The sequence below is a fragment of the Balaenoptera ricei genome, chromosome X, assembly GCF_028023285.1.
Source record: "Balaenoptera ricei isolate mBalRic1 chromosome X, mBalRic1.hap2, whole genome shotgun sequence".
Lineage (NCBI taxonomy): Eukaryota > Metazoa > Chordata > Mammalia > Artiodactyla > Balaenopteridae > Balaenoptera > Balaenoptera ricei.
Genome location: NC_082660.1, coordinates 67649373 through 67668549, shown reverse-complemented (window position 1 = coordinate 67668549; position 19177 = coordinate 67649373). Strand labels below are relative to the sequence as shown.

The 19177-nt window shown below is 35.4% G+C and overlaps 1 protein-coding gene across 3 annotated transcripts in view; it reads left to right on the top strand.

The window, feature by feature from the left end:
- The window catches only part of ZDHHC15 (zinc finger DHHC-type palmitoyltransferase 15), a 122315-nt gene that overhangs the window by 40315 nt on the left and 62823 nt on the right, over positions 1–19177 (top strand). The gene's annotated exons all lie outside the window — the stretch shown is intronic.

Genomic DNA, 19177 nt, shown 5'->3' with positions numbered 1-19177 from the left:
CCCAAACAACATAGATATAAAATCCTTAACAAAATACTATCAAACCAAATTCAACAGCATAATAAAAGGATCATTCACCACAGCCAAGTGGGATTTATACCTGGGATGCAAGGATGGTTTGACATACGTAAATCAATAAATGTGATACACCATATTTTTTAAATTAAAGATTTAAAAAATCATATAATCATCTCAAGAGATACAGAAAAAAACATATGACAAATTCCAACATTCTTTCATGATAAAAATTCTCAACAAATTAAGTATAGAACAAATGTACCTCAACATAATAAAGACCATATATGACAAGCCCGTAGCGAATATCATACTCAATGGTGAAAATTTGAAAGATTTTCCTCCAATATCAGGAACAAGTCAAGGATGCCCACTCTCACAACTTCCATTCAACATAGTACTGGAAGTCCTAGCTAGAACAATTAGGCAAGAAAAGGAAATAAAAGGCATACAAATCAGAAAGGAAGAAGTTAACTTTTCTATTTGCAGATGACATAATGTTATATATAGAAAATCCTAAAGACTCCACCAAAAACAATTTAGAATAAATGAATTCTGTAAAGTTGCAAGATTAAAAAAAATCAGTTGTGTTTTTATACCCTAAAAACAAGCTATCCAATAAAGAAATTAAGAAAGCAATCCCATTTACAATAGCATAAACAAAGAATAAAATACTTAAGAATAAATTTAACCAAAGAGGTGAAAGATCTGTACAAGTAAAGCTATAAAACAATGATGAAAGAAATTGAAAGCACAAATAAATCCATATCATGCTTATGGATTGGAAGAATTAATATTGTTAAAATGTCCATACTATCCAAAGCCATCTATAGATTCAATGCAACCCCTATCAAGGTTCCAATGGCATTGTTTACTGAAATAGGAAAAACAATCCTAAAGTTCATTTGTAACCACAGAAGATCCCAAGTAGTTAAGGCAATCGAGCAAGAAAAAGAAAGCAGGAAGCATCACACTCCCTGATTTCAAATTATACTATAAAGCTATAGTGATCTAAACTGTATGATACTGGCATAAAAACAGACACATAGACCAATGGAACAGAATTAAGAGCCTAGAAATAAACTCATGTATATGGAGTCAACTGTCAACAAAGTTGCCATGAATACACAATGAGAAAATGATAATATCTTTCAATAAACGTTGCTGGGAAAACTGCATATCCACATGCAAAAGAATAAAATTGGACCTTTATCTCAGACCATTCACAAAAATTAATTTAAAATGGATTAATGATTTAAATATAAGACTTGAAAACATACAAGTCCTAGAAGGGAAGAGAGGAAAACTCCTTTACAGTGGTCTTGGCATGATTTTTTGGATTTGAGACCAAAGCACATACAAACAAAAGCAAAAACAAACAAGTGGGATTATATCAAACTAAAATATTTCTGCACATGAGGAAACAATCAGCACAATGATAAGGCAACCTATGGAATAGGAGAAAATATTTGATTACCATATATCTGAAAACGGGTTATTATCTAAAATATATATGGAACTCTTACAACTCAATAGCAAAAAGCCAAATATCCCCATTTAAAAATGGGCAAAGGACCTGAATAGATGTTTTTCAAAAGAAGACATACACATGGCCAACAAGTATATTAAAAGGTGCTCAACCTGACTAATCATCAGGGAAATGCAAACCAAACCTACATGAGGTGCCACCTCACAGCTGTCAGATGGCTATCATGAAAAAGTCAAAACGTAACAAGTGTTGGTGAGGATGTGGAGAAAGGGAACCTTCATACACTGTTTGTGGGAATGTAAATTGGTATAGCCATTATGGAAAACAGTACAGTGGTTCCTCGAAAATTAGTAGTAGAACTACTGTATCAATCCCACTTCTGGGTATATATCTAGAGGAAACGAAATATGTATCTCAAAGAGATACCTGCACTCCTATATTCATTGCAGCATTCACAGTCATAAATATATGGAGATAACCTATTTGTTCACAAACAGATGGATAAAGAAATATGGTATATACATATAATAGAATATTATTCAGCTTTTAAAAATAAAGAAATCCTGCCATTTGTAACACCATGTGATGTAACTGGAGGACATTATGCTAAGTGAAATAAACCAGACACAGAAAGACAAATACTACATGATCTCACTTATATATGGAATGTTTAAAAAAAGTCAGACTCATAGTAACAGAGCAGAATTGTGTAACAGTTATAAACATATATGTACCTAACAAGAGAGCTCCAAAATATAGGGGGAAAAAATGACAGAACTGAAGGAAAAAATACACATCTCTACAATAATAATTGGAGATTTCAATACCCTATTTTCAATAATGTATAGAACACCTAGACAGAATATCAATAAGGAAAGTCAGGATTTAACAGCACTAAAAACCAATTAGATGTAACACACATGTATGGAACACTCCACCTCAAAATAGAAGAATACACATTCTTCTCATATGCACATGGAACATTCTCCAGTATAGACCATATGGTTGGTAACAAAAGAAGTCTTAATAAATTTAAATGATTGAAACCACACAAAGAATCTTCTCTGAGTTCAATGGAATGAAACTGGAAATCAATAACCAAAGGGAAATTATAAATTCACGAATGTGTGGAATTGAACAACACACTCTTAAACAACCAATGAATTAAATAAGAAGCCACAAAGGAAATTAGAAAATACTGTGAATGAATGAAATTGAAAAATAGCATTCCAAATATTATGGGATGCAAGAAAACAGTGCTCGGGGGAAATTTATAGCTATAAACACCTACAGTATAAAGAGGAGTAATATATTAATTCAGTATTCTTTACACCTTAAAGAAACAGAAAATCAAGAGCAATCTGACCCCAAAGATAGCAGAGGTAAATAATAAGGATTAGAGCAGAGGTAAACTAAATAGAAAACAATAGGGATAATTAAGAAAACAAAAGTGGGACTTTGAAAAGATCTACAAAATTGACAAACCTATAGCTACACTGACCAACAGAGAGAGAGAGGGAGACAGAGGGGACACAAATTACTAATATCAGAAATGAAAGTAGGACATTACTATAGACCTTACAGAAACAGAAAGGATTACAAGAAAATACCATGAATAATTGTGTGCCAACAAATTAGATAACCGAGATGAAATGGGCAAATTCCTAGAAACACACTAACTAGTAAAACTGAATCAAGAAGAAATTTTAAAAATTGAATATACCTATAGTAAGTAAAAAGATTGTATTAATCAAAAACCTATCAAGAAATAAAAGCCCAGGACCAGATAGTTTCACAAGTAAATTCTATCAAGCATTTAAAGAAGAATTAGCACCAATCTTTCTCAAATTATTCCAAAAAATAAGAGAAGAAGATGGAGAAACACTTTTTCTAATCAGTGCATGTAGGCAAGAAAAATAAATAAATAAAAAGCATCCAAATTGGACAGGAAGACATAAAATTATCTCTGTTCACAGATAACATGATCTTACTTATATCCAACTCTAAAGGTTCCACCAAAAATCCTGTTAGAACTAATAAATGATTTCAGCAAAATTGCAGGATGCAAAATTAACACATCAACAAACAGTAATCAGTTGCATTTCTATACACTAGCAATGAGCAATCAGAAAAATTAAGAAAACAGCTACCTTTACAAAGCATGAAAAAGAATGAAATACTTAGGAATAAACTTAACCAAGGAGGTGAAAATCTTGTGTACTGAAAACTAAAAAAAAGTTGCTGAATGAAGTTAGATACAAATAAATGGAAAGACATCCCATGTTCATTAATTGGAAGAGTTAATATTGTTAGGGATATCATTACTATCCAAATTAGTCTACAGATTTAGTGCAATCTCTATCAAAATCCCAATGACACTTTTTGCATAAATAGAAAATTCCATCCTAAAATTCATATGGAATCTCAAGAGACTCCAAATAGCCAAAACAATCTTGAAAAAGAACAAAGTTGGAGGTCTCACATTTCCTCATTTCTAAACTTACTACAAAGCTACAGTAATCAAAACAGTGTGATACAGACATAGAGACTAATTGAATAGAATAAAGAGGCCAAAATAAACCCTCACATATATGGTCAGATGATTTTTGAAAAGTGTACCAAGACCATTCAAGGGGAAAGGAGGGTCTTTTCAACAAATGGTGTTGGGAAAACTAGATACCACATGCAAAATAATGAAGTTGGACCCTTACCTTATACCATGTACAAAAATCAACTCAAATGGATTAAAGACCTAAACCTAAACCTATAGTTTTTAAAACTAGAAAACACTTAGAAGAAAAACTAGGGAATAAATTTCATGACATTGATTGGCAATGATTTCTTGGATATGACACCAAAAACAGAGTAAACTAAAGTAAAAGTAAATTGGATGACATTAATACATTTAAAGTTCTAGGCATCAAAACACAACAAACTGACTGAAAAGGCAACCTGTGGAATGGGAGAAAATTTTTACAAATCATATATCTGATAAGGGGTTAATATCCAGAATATAAAAGAACTCTTACAACTATACAACAACAGAAAACAAACCAATCTGATTTCTAAATGGGCAAAGGACTTGAGTAGACATTTTTCCAAATGACCAACAAACACATGAGAAGATGCTCAACATCATTAATCATTAGAGAAATGCATATCAAAACCACAATGAAATACCACTTCACATCCATTAGGATGGATACTATTTTTTTAAAAAAGCAGAAAATGGCAAGTGTTGGCGAGAATGTGGAGAAGCTGGAACACTCGTGAGATGTTGATGGGAGCATAAAATGGTGCAGCCACTATGGAAAATAGTATGGTATCTCCTCAAATAATTAAAAATAGAGCTACCATATGATCCAGTAATTACACTTCTTGGTATGTACCCAAAAGAATTGAAAGCAGGGTCTCAAGGCAGTATTTGTTCACAGCAGCATTATTCACAATAGCCAAAAGGTGGATGCAAGCCAAATGTCCACTGACAGATGAATGGATAAACAAAATGTAATATATACATACAATGGAATATTATTCAGCCTTCAAAAGGAAGGATACTGACACATGCCACCACGTGGATGAACTTTGAGGACTTTATGATAAGCGAAATAAGCCAGTCACAAAAAGGCAAATACTGTATGATTCCACTTACACCAGGTACTTAGAGTAGTCAAATTAACAGAGACAGAAAGTAAAAGGGTGTCTGCCTGGAGCTGGAGGGAAGAGGCATAGGGAGTTGTTTAATGAGTGTAGAATTTCAGCTTGGAAAGATGAAAAAAGGATTTAGGATGGATGGTGGTGATGGTTGCACAACAATGTGAATGTACTTAATGCCACTGAGCTATACACTTAAAAATAGTTTAAATGGCTGAACTATATGTTGTGTATATTTTATCACAATAAAAAAATGGATCAAACACCAAAATGTAAAACTTAAACCTCTTAAACTCTTAAAAGAAAACCTAGGGGTAAATCTTAATGACCCTGGATTTGGTAATGGATTATTAGATAAGACATTAAAAACAAAAGAAACAAAAGAAAAACAGATAAATTAGACTTTATCAAAATTTAAAACTTTTGTGCATCAAACAACACTATAAAAAAATTGAGAAGACCACTCAAAGAAGGGGGAAAATATTTGCAAATTATATATCTGATAAGTGTCAAGTATCCAGAATACATAAAAGATTCTTACAATTCAACAACAAAAAGACAAACAACCAAATTTAAAATGGGCAAATAATTTTATTTTGTATCTATATGAGATGATGGATGTTCACTAAACTTATTGTGGTAATCATATCCTTATGTATATAATTCAAATCATTATGCTGTACACCTTAAAATTATACTGTGCTGTATGTCAATTATACTTCAATAAAACTGGAAGAAAAAAATATTAGGTGAAAAAGTAGTATGGAAAATTAAAGGAATGATTATATATACAAATGAAAGGAAAGACTGTACACCAAAATAGTACTGGCTCTTTATGAATAAGATTAGAAGGATTTTTTTCTTAATGTTTTTCTGTAATGTCCATATATTCTACAATGAACTTGCATTACTTTTATAAAAATAAAACAATAACTCTTGTATACTGATACAACGAAAAATAAAATTAAAATTTACATTTAGCCATGTGATACATTTTGAGGTAATTTTTTTAAATTGGGGTATAGCTGTTTTACAATGTTGTGTTAGTTTCTACTATACAGGAAAGTGGAGTTCCCTGTGCTATACAGCAGGTTCTCATTAGTTATCTATTTTACACACATTATTGTATATATGTCAATCCCAATCTCCCAATTCATCCCACCCACCCTTTCCCCCCTTGGTGTCCATACATTTGTTCTCTACATCTGTGTCTCTACTTCTGCCTTGCAAACCAGTTCATCTGTACTATGTTTCTAGATTCCACAGATATACGTTAATATACGATATTTGTTTTTCTCTTTCTGACTTACTTCACTCTGTATGACAGTCTCTAGGTCCATCCATATCTCTACAAATGACCCAATTTCGTTCCTCTGTATGGCTGAATAATATTCCATTGTATATATGTACCACTTCTTCTTTACCCATTTCTCTGTTGATGGGCATTTAGGTTGCTTCCATGACCTGGATATTGTAAATAGTGCTGCAATGAACACTGGGGTGCATGTGTCTTTTTGAATTATGGTTTTATCTGGGTTTAAGCCCAGGAGTGGGATTGCTGGGTCATATGGTAGCTCTATTTTTAGTTTTTTAAGGAACCTCCATACTGTTCTCCATAGTGGCTGTATCAATTTACATTCCCACCAACAGTGTAAGAGGGTTCCCTCTTCTCCACACCCTCTCCAGCATTCATTGTTTATAAATTTTCTGATGATGCCCATTCTAAACAGTGTGAGGTGATGCCTCATTGTAGTTTTGATTTGTATTTCTCTAATAATTAGTGATGTTGAGCAGCTTTTCATGTGCCTCTTGGCCATCTGTATGTCTTCTTCAGATAAATGTCTATTTAGGATTTCCACCCATTTTTGGATTGGGTTGTTTGTTTTCTTGCTATTCAGCTGCATGAGCTGTTTATATATTTTGGAGATTAATCCTTTGTCCATTGATTCTTTTGCAATATTTTCTATCATTCTGAGGGTTGTCTTTTCATCTTCCTTGTGGTTTCCTTTGGTGTGCAAAAGCTTTTAAGTCTCATTAGGTCCCATATTTTAATTTTTGTTTTTATTTCCATTACTCTAGGAGGTGGGTCAAAAAAGATCTTGCTGTGATTTATGTTAAAGAGTGTTTTCCTCTAAGAGTTTTATAGTGTCCAGTCATACATTTAGGTCTTTCATCCATTTTGAGTTTATTTTTGTGTATGGTGTTAGGGTGTGTTCTAATTTCATTCCTTTACATGTAGCTGTCCAGTTTTCCCAGCACCACTTATTGAAGAGGCTGTCTTTTCTACATTGTATATTCTTATTTTCTTTATCAAAGATAAGGTGACCATAGGTGCGTGGGTTTATCTCTGGGCTTTCTATCCTGTTCCATTGATCTATATTTCTGGTTTTTTGCCAGTGCCATTCTGTCTTCATTACTGTAGCTTTGTAGTATAATCTGAAGTCAGGGAGCCTGATTCCTCCAGTTCCATTTTTTTGTCTCAAGATTGCTTTGGTTATTTGGGGTCTTTTGTATCTACATACAAATTTTAAGATTTTTTGTTCTAGTTCTGTGAAAAATGCCATTGGTAATTTGATAGGGATTGCATTGAATCTGTAGATTACTTTGGGTAGTTTAGCTATTTTTGCAATATTGATTCTTCCAATTCAAGAACATGGTATGTCTCTCCAACTGTTGGTATCATCTTTGATTTCTTTCATCAGTGTCTTATAGTTTTCTGCATACAGGTCTTTTACCTCCTTAGTCAGGTTTATTCCGAGGTATTTTATTCTTTTTGTTGCAATGGTGAATGAGATTGTTTCCTAAATTTCTCTTTCTCATCTTTCGTTGTTAGTGTATAGGAATGCAGGAGATTTCTGTCCATTAATTTTATATCCTGCAACTTTACCAAATTCATTGATTTAGCTCTAGTAGTTTTCCAGTGGCATCTTTAGGATTTTCTATGTATAGTATCATATCATCTGCAAACAGTGACAGTTTTACTTCTTCTTTTCCAATTCATATTCTTTTTATTTCTTTTTCTTCTCTGATTTCCATGGCTAGGACTTTCAAAACTATGTTGAATAATATTGGTGAGAGTGGACATCCTTGTCTTGTTCCTGATTTTAGAGGAAATGCTTTCAGTTTTTCACCATTGAGAATGGTGTTTGCTCTGGTCTGTTGTAAACGGCTTTTATTATGTTGAGGTAGTTTCCCTCTTTGCCAGCTTTCTGGAGAGTTTTTATCATAAATGGGTGTTGAATTTTGTCAAAAGCTTTTTCTGCATCTCTTGAGATGATCATATGGTTTTTGTTCTTCAATTTGTTAATATGGTGTACCACATTGACTGATTTGCATATATTAAAGAATGCATATATCCTTGCATCCCTGGGATAAATCCCACTTGATCATGGTGTGTGATCCTTTTGATGTGTTATTGGGTTCTGTTTGCTAGTATTTTGTTGAGGATTTTTGCATCTATATTCATAAGGGATATTGGTCTGTAATTTTCTTTTTTTTTGTAATATCTTTGTCTGGTTTTGGAATCAGGGTGATGGTGGACTCGTAGAATGAGTTTGGGAGTTTTCCATCGTCTGCAATTTTTTGGAAGAGTTTCAGAGGATGGGTGTTAGCTCTTCTCTAAATGTTTGGTAGTATTTACCTGGGAAGCCGTCTGGTCCTGGACTTCAGTTTGTTGGAATATCTTAAATCACAGTTTCAATTTCATTACTTGTGATTGGTCTGTTCATATTTTGTATTTCTTCTTGGTTCAGTCTTGGAAGGTAATACCTTTTTAATAATTTGTCCATTTCTTCCAGGTTGTCCATTTCATTGGCATATAGCTGCTTGTAGTAGTCTCTTATGATGTTTTGCATTTCTGCAGTGTCCGTTGTAACTTCTCCTTTTTCATTTCTAATTTTTTTTGATTTGAGTCCTCTCCCTCTTTTTCTTGATGAGTCTGCTTAAAGGTTTATCAATTTTGTTTATCTTCTCAAACAACCAGCTTTTAGTTTTTATTAATCTTTGCTATTGTTTCGTTTCTATTTCATTTATTTCTGCTCTGATCTTTATGATTTCTTTCCTTCTACTAACTTTGGGTTTTTTTTTTGCTCTTCTTACTCTAGTTCCTTTAGGTGTAAGGCTAGATTGTTTATTTGAGATTTTCCTTGTTTCTTGAGGTAAGATTGTCTTCCAATAAACTTTCCTCTGAGAACTGCTTTTGCTGCATCCCATAGGTTTAGGGTCATCGTGTTTTCATTGTCTTTTGTCTCTAGGTATTTTTTGATTTCCTCTCTGATTTCTTCAGTGGTCTCTTGGTTATTTAGTAGCGTATTGTTTAGCCTCCATGTGTTTGTGTTTTTTACAGTTTCTTTCCTGTAATTCATTTCTAATTTCATAGCATTGTGGTCGCAGAAGATACTTGATACGATTTCAATATTCTTAACTTTACCAAGGCTTGATTTGTGACCGAAGATATGATCTATCCTGCAGAATGTTCAATGTGCCCTTGAGAAGAAAGTGTAATCTGCTGTTTTCAGATGGAATGTCCTCTTAATATCAATTAAATATATTCGGTCTATTGTGTCATTTAAAGCTTGTGTTTCCTTATTTTTTTTTTTCATTTTGGATGATCTGTCCATTGGTGAAAGTGGGGTGTTAAAGTCCTCTACTATTATTGTGTTACTGTCGATTTCCCCTTTTATGGCTGTTAGCATTTGCCTTATGTATTGAGGTGCTCCTATGTAGGTGCATAAATATTTACAATTGTTATATCTTCTTCTTGGATTGATCCCTTGATCATTATATAGTGTCCTTCTTTGTCTCTTGTAATAGTCTTTATTTTAAAGTCTATTTTGCCTGATATGAGAATTGCTACTCCAGCTTTCTTTTGATTTCCATTTGCATGGAATATCTTTTTCCATCCCCTCACTTTCAGTTTGTATGTGTCCCTAGGTCTGAAGTGGGTCTCTTGTAGACAGCATAAATACGGGTCTTGTTTTTGTATCCATTCCGCCAGTCTATGTCTTTTGGTTGGAGCATTTAATCCATTCACATATGTGTGTTCCTATTACCATTTTCTTAATAGTTTCGTGTTTGTTTTTGTAGGTCCTTTTCATCTCTTGTGTTTCCCGCTTAGAGAAGTTCGTTTAGCATTTGTTGTAAAGCTGGTTTGGTGGTGCTGAATTCTCTTGGCTTTTGCTTGTCTGCACAGCATTTGATTTCTCTGTCAAATCTGAATGAGATCTTTGCTAGGTAGACTAATCTTGGTTGTAGGTTTTTCCCTTTCATCACTTTAAATATATCATGCCACTCCCTTCTGGCCTGCAGAGTTTCTGCTGAGAACTCAACGGAGAACCTTATGGGGATTCCCTTGTATGTTATTTGTTGCTTTTCCCTTGGTGCTTTTAATATTTTTTCTTTGAATTTAATTTTTGTTATTTTGATTAATATGTGTCTTGGTTTGTTTCTCCTAGGGTTTATCCTGTTTGGGACTCTCTGCACTTCCTGGACTTGGGTGGCTATTTCCTTTCCCATGTTGGGGAAGTTTTTGACTATAATCTCTTCAAATATTTTCTCAGACCCTTTATCTTTCTCTTCTTCTTCTGGGACCCCTATAATTCGAATGTTGGTGTGTTTAATGTTGTCCCAGAGGTCTCTGAGACTGTCCTCAATTCTTTTCCTTCTTTTTTTTTTATTCTGCTCCATGGCAGTTATTTCCACCATTCTATGTTCCAGCTCACTTATCCGTTCTTCTACCTCAGTTATTCTGCTATTGATTCCTTATAGAGTATTTTAAATTTCTGTTATTTTGTTGTTTATTACTGTTTGTTTGCTCTTTAGTTCTTCTAGGTCCTTGTTAAACGTTTCTTGTATTTTCTCTATTCTATTTCCAAGATTTTGGATCATCTTTACTGTGATTACTCTGAATTCTTTTTCAAGTAGACTGCCTATTTCCTCTTCATTTGTTTGGTCTTGTGGGTTTTTACCTTACTCCTTCACCTGCTGCATATTTCTCTGTCTTCTCGTTTTGTTTAACTTAGTGTGTTTGGTGTCTCCTTGCTGCAGGCTGCAGTGTTGTAGTTCCTCTTACTTCTGGTGTCTGTCCCCACTGGGTGAGCTTGGTCCAGTGGCTTGTGTAGGCTTCCTGGTGGGGGGGACTAGTGCCTGTGTTCTGGTGAGTGTGGCTGGATCTTGTCCCTCTGGTGGGCAGGGCCACGTCCGTTGGTGTGTTTGGGGTGTCTGTGAGCTTCATATCACTTTAGGCATCCTGTCTGCTACTGGGTGGGCTTGTTTTCCTGTCTAGCTAGTTGTTTGGCATGAGGCGTCCAGCATTGGAGCTTGCTGGCCATTGTGTGGAGCCACGTCTTAGTGCTGAGATGGAGACCTCTGGGAGAGCCCTCACCAATTAATATTCCATGGGGCCTGGAGTTCTCTGGTGGTCCAACATCCTGGACTCAGCTCTCTCACCTCGGAGGCTCAGGCCCAACCCCTGGCCAGAGCACTAAGACCCTGCAAGCCACACAGCATGGAAAAAAAGAAAACAAACAGACAAAACCCCAAGAAAAATGGTAAAAGCAAAACTAAACAGACAAAATCACATGAAGAAACACACACACACACACACACACTCACAAAAAGAAAAATAAAAAAGAGAAAACAAAAAGGGAGAGAGCAACCAAACCAATAAATAAACCCAAAAACGAAAACAAACACTAAGATCTAAACTAACAAAAACAAAAAACCAAAATCAAATCAAACACAGAAAGCAAACTAAAAAAAGGCAAAGAAAGCATAAAACACACAAAAATGATCAAAAGAAAACTAAAAACGAAAGATGAAAACAGAAGGAAATATGTATGAAACAACAAAGAAGTAAACATAGAAAAATATAAAATATAGTTTAAAATAAGAGAAAAACAATGCAAAACAAAGAAAAACAAAAACAAGTAAAATCTACAATATAATGAAAAAATACTGTAGAAATAGGAAAAAATAAAATTAAAAATATATTAAAAATAAAAGCATAAAAGAAAAAATAAAAAGTAAATAAAAATTAAAAGAATAATAAAAAATCAACAAAATTTTAAAAAGTAGTAATAATAATAATATTTTTTTGTGGCCTCAGCCTTCTGTGTCCTTGCCCCCACAGTGAACCATAGCCAGTCCCTGCCTACCCAGGAAGTCCTCCAATACTTCTAGGTAGGTCTCTGGACCTGCTGTGGACACTGTGGCACCAGCTCAGACTCTGATCTGGCCTTACTCCCATGTGTACTTGCCTCCAAAGTCCACAGTTGCCCCCAAAGTCCACATGCTCAATTGTGGGAACACTCGTCTATTCAGATACTCCTCAGATGCAGTGTTTACCAAGCTGATTGTGGGTGTTTAATCTGCTACTCCTGTGGCTGCTTGGAGAGATTTCCCTTTCTCTTCTTTGGTCGCATGGTGCCTGGGGTTCAGCTTTGGCTTTGGCCCTGCCTCTGCATGTGAGCCACCCTCAGGCGTCTTCCCTGCCCATGCAAGAGGGGGCAAAAGCAACGACTACTTAGGGCTCACTTGCTCTCTCAGTTCGGCGAGAGGGATGGATATGGCAGTCACAATTGGGATGTGCTGGGACTGCTTGCAGCGGCAGAGGCAGGCATGAAGTTGCAACAGCCTAGGTGCACCATGCGTTCTCCTGGGGATGTTGGCCCTGGATCGCAGGACCCTCAGCAGTGGCGGGCTGCACAGGCTCCCAGGAAGGTGTGGGCATTGACCTGGGTTTGCTCACAGGACCCTTGGTAGCAGCGGCAGCAGCCGTTGCACCGCCTCTAAGGCTCACGCCCACCTCTGGAGCTCGCATAGGTGGTGCCCTGCCATCTGTGAGCACAAGGAGCAAGGAGCTCATATGGTGGGCCTGCCCCTCTCCTCGTGGACCCCATGACAATGGTCTCTTGCCTCTCTGGCAGGTCCAGGCTTTTTCCTGGACTCCCTCCCAGCTAGCTGTGGGGTACTAGCCCCCTCAGGCTGTCTTCACACAGCCAGCCCCAGTCCTCTCCCTGGTGTCTGACCTCCAAAGCCCGTGCCTCAGCACCCAGTCCCCACCTGACCCAGCAGGTGAGCAGACAAGTGTCTCAGGCTGGTGAGTGCTGGTTGGCACTGATCCTCTGTGCAGGATTCTCTCTGCTTTCCCTCAGCACCCCTGTTGCTCCCCTCTCCTTTGAGGCTCCAAAGCTCCCCCAATTCCCGCCAGTGAGGGGGCTTCCTAGTGTGTGGAAACTTTTCCTCCTTCACAGCTCCCTCCCAGAGGTGCAGGTCCCATCCCTATTCTTTTGTCTCTGTTTTTTCTTTTTTCTTTTGCCCTACCCAGGTACATGGGGATTTTCTTGCCTTTTGGGAAGTCTGAGGTCTTCTACCAGTGTTCAGTAGGTGTTCTGTAGGAGTTGTGCCACATATAGATGTATTTTTGATGTATTTGTGGGGATGAAGGTGGTCTCCACGTCTTACTCCTCCATCTTGAAGATCCTCCATTTTGAGGTAATTTGTGTAAGATGTGAGGTATATATTGAGGGTTTGTTTTTTTAATATTATGTCCAATTGTTATAGTACAGTTTGCTGAAAAGATGATCCTTAATGTTTTCAATAAGGACTATCCTTTAAAAAATGGGCAAATGACTTGAATAGATAGTTCACTAAACAATACATATGTGTGTGTGTGTATATATATATATATGTATATGTATATATAGTAGAGAAATGAAAATTAAGACCACAATGAGATAACATTTCACACTGGATGGCTAAAATATGACTAACTGAACAGATACATGCAAAAGAATGAAATTGAACCACATCTTACACTAAATACTAAAATTAACTCAAAATGTATTAAAGACTTGAATGTTAGACCTAAAACCATGAAACTCTGAGATGAAAACATAGCTGGTAAGCTCCTTGATATTGGTCTTAGCAATGATTTTAGGGCTCTGACTCCAAAGGCAAGGGCAACAAAAACAAAAATAAACAAATGGGACTACATCAAACTAAAAAGCTTCTGCATGGCAAAGGAAATTATCAACAAAACGAAAAGGCAACCTACTGAATGGAAGAAGATATATTCAAGTCATATACCTAATAAGGGGTTGATATCCAAAATATATAAAGAACTCATACAATTCAATAACAAAAACCAAATCTGATTAAAAATGGGCAGAGTATCTGAATAGACATTTTTCCAAAGATGTACAGATGGCCAACAGGCACATGAAAAGATGCTCAACATCACTAATCATCAGGAAAATTCAAATCAAAACCACAGTGAGATATCACCTCATGCCAGTTAGAATGACTATTATAAAAAAGACAAGAAATAACAAGAGTTGATGAGGATGTGGAGGAAGGGGTACCCTTATTCACTGTTGGTGGGAATGTAAATTGGTGCAACCAATATGGAAAACAGTATAGAGGTTTCTCAAAAAGTTAAAAATAGAACTACCATATGATCCAAGAATTCCATTTTTGGGTATCTATCCAAAGAAAACAAAAACATGAATTAGAAAAGATATATGCACCCCTATGTTCATTGCAGCATTATTTACAATAGCCAAGATATGGAAGCAACTTAAGTGTCCATCAGTGGATGAATGGATAAAGAAGATATGGTATATATACAATGGAATACTACTCAGTCATTAAAAAAAAGAAATATTGTCATTTGCAACAACATGGTTGGACCTTGAGGGTATTATGTTAAGTAAAATAAGTCAGAGAAAAACAAATACCACATGATTTCACTTATATGTGGAATTTAAAATACAAAACAAACAAACAAAACAAAACTGAACTCAGACTCATAGATACAGAGAACAGATTCCCAGAGGAGGTTGCCAGAGGAAAAGGGGTTGGGGGGGGGAAATGGGTGGTGGGGATCAAGAGGCATAAACTTCCAGTTATAAAATGAATAAGTCATGGGGATGTAATGTATAGTATATGGAATACAGTCAATATTGTGTTAACTTTGTATGGTGACAGATGGTAACTGGACATTGTAGTGATCATTTTGAAATGCATAGAGATGTCAAATCATTATGTCGTACACATGAAACTAATATAATATTGTATGCCAGATACATTTCAGTAAAAGAAATCATGGAATCATATACCATAAAAAGGTAAATTTTACTGAATGGAAATTTTTTAAACATAAAGGAAAAAATTGTCAGTGATCCTCCAATATTAAATCAAGCCAAATTCCTAATCAGATGAGCTCTCTTCCTTTGCCCAAGAAGCAAAAAAAGAAGACTGTAGGTGTGGTAGAGTGATCACATCAATTGTTCCAATTTCTCATGCCTTCTTGTAGTCATGAACTTTGCCATAACCTCTGATGTCCTCCCACTCTCTCTGCATCTAGCCATGTAACTTGCTTTATCCAATGGGATGTTAGTAGATGTGAGATAAGTAGATGCTTGAAAGAGCACTTACATGTTTCCATTTGGATTTCTGCTCTTGCCTTCTATCACCACCTTGACAACATGCCAGTCTAGCCTGATGGGACACAAACATGGGAGCAGAATTGAGTCATCAGGGTCATCCCAACCAAGATGGGCCAATAGTCAGACAATTACCAGATATGTGAGCGAGTTTGGGGACCAGAACTGCTTAGTCAATTCAGCCAAAATTGCCAGCACACAGACCCTTGAACCTTGATGCTTATTATTCTAGATTTCAAAGTTGTATGTTATGAAACATTATTGTGACCATAGATAACTGATACAAAAAGTAAGGAATTATGAGCCATAAGAAAAGGGCAAAAACCAAGGAAAATGTTAACTTTGGGGAGGTGGGAAACTGTGGGAGTTGGGCACACTTCCTTGAAGTGCTAGTGTCTTAATTTATTTTTTTAAATAAGGAAGACTATCTGAATAATGCTATGCAGGAATATGAAAACAAGACTGGAGTAGAACCAATCTAGAGGTGTATCATATTGTGATCAGTTCATGACTTTCCCTAATAATGAGGGTCTCTTCACATCTTTGAGTTTTATTCCATGAAATCAAATATGTACAGCCTCAGATGAATGTAATAAAATAATTGTAATAAAAACAAAACAAAGACAAAAAGAAAGAAAGAAGGAAGGAAGAAGGAAAGAAAGAAGGAAAGAAAGAAAGAAAGAAAGAAGAAAGAAAGAAAGAAAGAAAGAAAGAAAGAAAGAAAGAAAAGAAAGAAAAATGTAAAATAACAAGTGTTAGTGTAAATATGGAGAATTCTGAATCCTCATACATTGCTACTGGGAATTTAAATGGTGTGGCTGGTGTGGAAAACAGTTTTGCATTTCCTCATAAGGTTAAACATAGAATTACCATGTGACCCAGCAATTCTACTCCTAAGTATATACTCAGGAGAATTGAAAACAGTTGTTCAAACAAATAGTTATACACAGTTGTTCACAGATCACTATTCACTGTAACCAAAAGGTGGGGAGGAGCCAAATGTCCATTAACAGGTGAATGCATAAACCAAGTGTGGTATGTCCATACAATGGAATATTATTCAGCCATTAAAAAGGAATACATTACTGATACATGATACAATATGGATGAACCTTGAAAACATTATGCTAATTGAAATACAGCAGACACCAAAGGCCACATATTGTTTGATTCCATTCATATGAAATATCCAGAAAGAAAAATCCAGTGAGGCAGAAGGTAGATTAGCAGTTGCCAGGGAATGGGAATGGAGGGAATAGGGAATCACCACTTAATGTATAGAGGGTTTCCTTTTGGAATGATAAAAATATTCTGGAACTAGATAGTGGTGGTGGTTGCAAAACACTGTGAATGTACTAAATGCCACTGACTCGTACACTATAAAATGTACATTTTAAAATGAAATTTTATGTTATGTGAATTGTAGCTCAATAAAATAATTGTCCTTGTCACACTATTTATAAAGCTTGTAGGCCAGTAAAAAGGCTCAGTGGTTAGGAATTTTGTTGGCCTAAACTGGGTGACATGATGGCAGGATTTAGATAATCACTGTAAATGTCTTAACATTTAAGACCACATATTAATCATTTTTAATGCGTAAAAAGAAAAGGTGAATCTTTTGGGCCTGTTTGATAGCCATGATATTAATTTATCTAATACCAAATACATCCCAGTCTATCACCAGTTGTCCCACCCAAAGTGCATTTACTGGCTCATTGCATTCTAATCCTCAAAAATGCTTGGTTAGTGACAGAAATAGGGCATCCAGGCATGACATCCTATTCCAAACCAAAGCCTACTGGCTATATAACCACAAGGTTTCATCACATACAAGCAGTAACAACACTGCCTCTGCCTTTCAAGCTGGGGCAGTATACCAAAAGAAAGTTATATTCCCAAGACCATCCCCGAACTTAAAGGGCTGCCCCAAGGTGCTACTTTTAATTATCAACATTAAAAAAGAATTGTTTAAAACTTTATACTTTTAAATCAACTATACTTCAATAAGAAGGTTAAAAATAAGTTAAAAAATAAAACTTTATACTTTCCAGTTAGTATAATTGTTCTTCTAAGAAAAAAAAAAAACCCAGTTGTTTTTATATTAAATTTGTATTATTTAGTTACCATTTTATAATATTGACCTATAGACTTTTAGTTCTGAAAACTCTTAGTTGTGTGTGCCTACACAGTTCATCGCAGAGTCCTTGGCTCCCTGGGCCTCCACCCATTAAATGCCTATAGTGCACCATATTTATTGTAATAGCCAAAAGTTCCCCTACACATTTCCACATACCCGCAGGCAGTCACTCTACTTTAGAATGACATGGTACCATAAAAATGCACCACAGGTATGGTTCTTAAAATAGAGTGTTTGATTTTATACATTTCCAATTTTAAAAGTCAGATGCATTTAAATTATCTTAAATATTTTATTAATTTATTTGTTTTACTATTTTACTGATGTATAAATACATACTCTATTCCAAGAACTAAGCTGTAAAGAGTATGATTTCATGATTTTTTACCTATATTTACACCCATATAATCACCATCCAGGTTAAGATTTTGAACATTTCCAACACCTCAGGAATCTCCTTCACACCCTTTCCCAATCAGCTTCCTATCAGACGTAACCACTAGTCTTTCTATCACCATAGATTAATTTTGCCTATTTTTGAGCCTCACACAAAAAAAGAATCATAGTATGCACTGTTTTGTGTAAGCCTTTCACTCAGTGTAATGTTTTCCAGATTCATTCATGTTGATACATGTTTCAGTTATTCATTCCCTTTTACTGCTGTTAGTTATTCTCTTTTATCACAGTTGATTTATCTATTCACCAATTAAAGGACACTTGTGTTGTTACCATTTTTTTCTATTATGAATAAAGCTGCTATGAACAATCTTGTACCTGTCTTTTGGCATACACACAAACACACATACATATATACACACACACACACTCATTGTTCTCTTAGGTATATAACTGCGAATGGAATTGCTGAGTCATAGGGCGGCACATATTTAGCTTATGTAGATAATGCCAAACAGTTTTCCAAAGTGGTTGCATAAATCTACACTCTCACCAAGATCTTCAGATCCTCAAAATGCACCATAAAGGAAGTAAAAAGGAAAGCCACAGACTGGTAGAAAATATTGAACAAAGGACTAGTATACAAAATATATAAATTACTCCTCAAATCATTACAATACAAATCAATAATAAAAAAGACACATAACCCAATTATTTTTTAATGGACAAAAGGCTTGAATAGGCATTTCACAGGAAGATACCCAAATAGCCAATAAACTCATAAAAAGGTGCTGAATGTCATTAGTAATCAAAGGAGTGCAAATTAAAATCACAATAACATACTGCTACACACTATCTAGAATAGCTAAAATTTTAAATATTGGCTATATCAAATATTTCTAAGAAATTGGACTTGTAAAAGAGACTTTAATTACTTGCTATTATCCAGCACTCTTACACCAGTCTTGTGATGTAAGTATTATTTCCTCTATTTTACAGACAAAGAAACTTAGGTTGAGAGTATCTGATTTTCCAAAGTGA